Below are 4,222 nucleotides of genomic sequence, written 5' to 3' on the forward strand. Positions count from 1 at the left end.
TTTTGAGACGGAGTCTCGCTCTGTCTCCCAGGCTGGAGTGCAGTGGCCGGATCTCAGCTCACTGCAAGCTCCGCCTCCTGGGTTTACGCCATTCTCCTGCCTCAGCCTCCCGAGTAGCTGGGACTACAGGCGCCCGCCACCTCGCCCGGCTAGTTTTTTGCACTTTTTAGTAGAGACAGGGTTTCACCGTGTTAGCCAGGATGGTCTCGATCTCCTGACCTCATGATCCGCCCGTCTCGGCCTCCCAAAGTGCTGGGATTACAGGCTTGAGCCACCGTGCCCGGCCTGAAGTATCCATTCTTTGGGCTGACCTCCTAGACAGGGTCACAACCCCGCCAAGCATTGCCTTGCAGCTTTTCACAAAGAGGCTGATTCAGGTAATAATTCAATAAATACATATGTCCATCTCCATTAGTTTACTGTAAACTAGTCAAGCATATGGAGTACAGCTTTTTGGCTCATTCCCAGTATCTAGCACATACTTTGTAGTTTATAACAAAAGAGGGATTCAATAAATAATTGCTGAATGAATCAATCAATGAACAAATTCCAAGTTAAATGTGATTGCGAAACTCCAAATATAACTGGAATATCATGATGTAGATGTGGAGAGTAAAGACAATGAAAAAGAACAGCAAATAAGTTTGCCCCAGCTGACTAGTATCCAGTGATTGCAGCATGTTGATTTGACAAAATATCTCTATAAATACAAGGAAGCCACAAAGAAAAGAATATAAAGTATTACATTGATGTTAAAGATACATGAACAAGACAATAATGTTTCCTAAAGGAAAGATGAGTATTCACATTGTGTCAAGTGTAGCATACACATGTATATTATATGAATGCCACTACCTCCACTGATGCAAGTTGACAAGTCTGGGAATGTGCATTCCCCTGGTTACACCACTGGAATATAGTCAAAAAGAATAACAGGGGTAGAGGAGGCTTGGTTTCCACTTGCCCACTGAGTGACCTGAGAAGTGTCACTGGAATTCTCTGACTATTTTCTCATTGGCTGAAAAATAGAAATAACAACATGCTTATGACAAGGTGGTAGTCGGGACTAAATAAAATAGAGTGACATCTCTTTAGAACTGTCAACAACTAGAGAAATATGTTACTGTTATGATAGCTGTTGTAAGTATCATCTTGTGTGTGTGTGTGTGTGTGTGTGTGTGTGTGTGTGTGTGGAGAGTGGGGTCTCACCGTGTTGCTCAGGCTGGTAATAATATTACCTCATTTGAAGAGCTTGTGTATTTACTTTATTGATTTATTTTTTGAGATGGAGTTTTGCTCTTGTCACCCAGGCTGGAGTGCAGTGGCACGATCTCGGCTCACTGCAACCTCTGCCTCCCAGGTTCAAGCAATTCTCCTGCCTCAGCCTCCCAAGTGGTTGGAATTGCAGGTGCCCACCACCATGTCTGGCTAATTTTTCTTTTTCCTTTTTTTTTCTGTATTTTTAGTAGAGACGGGCTTTCACCATGTTGGCCAGGCTGGTCTCAAAGTCCTGACCTCAGTTGATCCACCCTCCTCGGCCTCCCAAAGTGCTGGAATTACAGGTGTGAGCCACAGCACCTGGCTGTGTATTTATTTTAAATCATTTGTCTATATTCATTGATTTTGACTCATTAATGAAAATACTAGAGATAAAATTAAAATAGGGTTTAAATTCAATGTCATAAGTGGTTTTCATTTTAATTTTTAAAAACCTAATAAGGGTTATTCTTACAAGCACATTAGTATATTCATTTAATCCTCAAAACAACCCTATGAGGTAGTAATACATCTCCAACTTACAGATGAAGAAACTGAGGCACTAAAATGTCCAGTAACTTGGCCAAGATCTCCTACCTAGTAATAACAACAGTCATAATAAGAGCAAACATTTACATGGTGGTGCTAGCACTGTTCTAAGTGCTTTCTATACATTACCTAATGTAATACTCCTAATGAATCTATAAGGTAGCTACCCTTACAGTCCCTAATTTACACATGAAGGAAATGAGGCCCAGTGAGGTTCATCCATTTGCCAAGGTCCCACAGCTGGTAAGTGACAGAGCAGAGATTTGAAGCCGGGCAGAACCCTTCCTGTTAATCTAATGCAGTACTAACTCTCATTTATTGGTGGCATTTATCCAGCTCTCTATTCACCTAAGTGAATTTTCTAGATAAATACTTATTTCTTTAATAAACAAATATTATTTTATTCATACTTTTCATATTAACAATACTAAATATACTACTGTGCAACTTTTTCCTGGTGGCCCAAGGTCAGTGTTATGGCTGCTGTGCTTTATCTGTCCTGCTTGTAGTTTTTACTTTAATTTTTATAGGAGTGCTTAGGTATCTTTTGTAGACATGAGCCAGTCAGTTGTCATTTTGTCACTGTGATTCTGCTAACTGCTTTGAAGCTAGAATCTGTGGCTATCATAACTATTTCTAATATAAGATTTAATAAGCTTTGAATTGATGCCAACTCTATGGACTTAAGCCCATGACTTTCATTATGACCATGGCAGATTTTAGCTGAGATGAGGGGAGTCTGACCTATAGATAAGTATAAGGAATTATTTTACCAAATAAAAAACTATATATTTTATCCAGTGCGCATATTCCTGTTTTATTGTTTCTGTTTTGTTTGTTTGTTTGTTTTTGTTTTTGAGATGGAGTCTTGCTCTGTGCCCAGGCTGGAGTGCAGTGGTGCCATCTCGGCTCACTGCAACCTTCGCCTCCCGGGTTCAAGTGATTCTCCTGCCTCAGCCTCCAGAGTAGTTGGGATTACCAGCACACGTCACCACACCCAGCTAATTTTTGTATTTTTAGTAGAGACAGGGTTTCAACATGTTGGCCAGGCTGGTCTCGAACTCCTGACCTCAAGTGATCCTCCCACCTCGACCTCCCAAAGTGCTGGGATTACAGGTGTGAGCCATCGTGCCTGGCCAATCCTGTTTCTTAAATCATGATACATATCAGGCATATACATGAGTTTGTTTAAAGTTCACTTTCATCTAGAAGATGAAATCTTTCAAAATGTAAGACTTATTCCCAAATCCAAGTCATACACACTATCCACAAGCTGATTATTTCTATTCCCTCATCCTGCTTTACTTATTTCTCTCCTCATATTGTGTTCCAAATAGAACATAATACAAATAAATAACATTTACATGGCAGTTCCTGCATAATGACCATTGTTCTAAGAAATTTTTCCATATTAATTCATGTAATGTTCACAACCACCTCATTTTACAGATGAGGAAACTGAGGTGCCGAAAGATTAAGTAACTTGCCAATCCCATATCTAGAATTTGGGGAGCTAGGATTAGAACCCAAGCAGTTTGACTTGAGAATCTGGGTTCTATGAACTCTGCTCTACTGTGCCCTGAGAACTGTCCTAAGAGAATAGTGCCTTTGTTTTGCTCACTGCTGAAGGCCCAGGTGTCCAACAAATATTTGTTGACTGTCTGGATGAACTTCCAGCTTCTCTCTGCCTATCCAAGTGCTCAACCCAGTTCACTCTGACTTCAGCCTCAAAGCTTGACTGGCTCTGACAGGCAGAGTAACATTCCAGGCCCTTCTTCCACCTCCTGAAGACTTTATTGGTTGTACTGTCTTTTGGCTCACCCTCACTGGGCATGGAGCCCCAAACCCATTAGATGGTCAATAAATACTCCCTGAATGATTGAGACTCTGAGCTGTATCAGGCTGTTGCCAAACACAAAAGTTTGTGATCAAGTACTATAACAACAGGATGGTGTCCTAGAAATTGCACTTGACTGAATCAAAAGATTGATTTTTTACCTTTTGTGAACTGACCATGCCAATTTCACAACTCTAGCCTTCGCTGTTTTTGTTTTTTTTTTTGGAAACAGAGTTTCACTCTTGTTGCCCAGGCTGTAGAGCAGTGTGGCATGATCTTGGCTCACTGCAACCTCTGTCTCCCGGTTCAAGGGATTCTCCTGCTTCAGCCTCCCAAGTAGTGGGGATTATAGGCTTGCACCACCATGCCCGGCTAATTTTGTATTTTTTGTAGAGACGGGGTTTCACCATGTTGGCCAGGCTGATCTTGAACTCCTAACCTCAGGTGATCCACCCACCTCGTCCTCCCAAAGTGCTGGAATTACAGGCATGAGCCACTGTGCCTGGCCCAGTGTGTTCATCTTTAAGTGTGAAAGCTTACTATATATAAAGCACTATGCCTTTGGTATGAATTATGTAC

The sequence above is a fragment of the Rhinopithecus bieti genome, unplaced genomic scaffold, assembly GCF_001698545.2.
Source record: "Rhinopithecus bieti isolate Rb0 unplaced genomic scaffold, ASM169854v2 scaffold_2432, whole genome shotgun sequence".
Taxonomy (NCBI): Eukaryota; Metazoa; Chordata; class Mammalia; order Primates; family Cercopithecidae; genus Rhinopithecus; species Rhinopithecus bieti.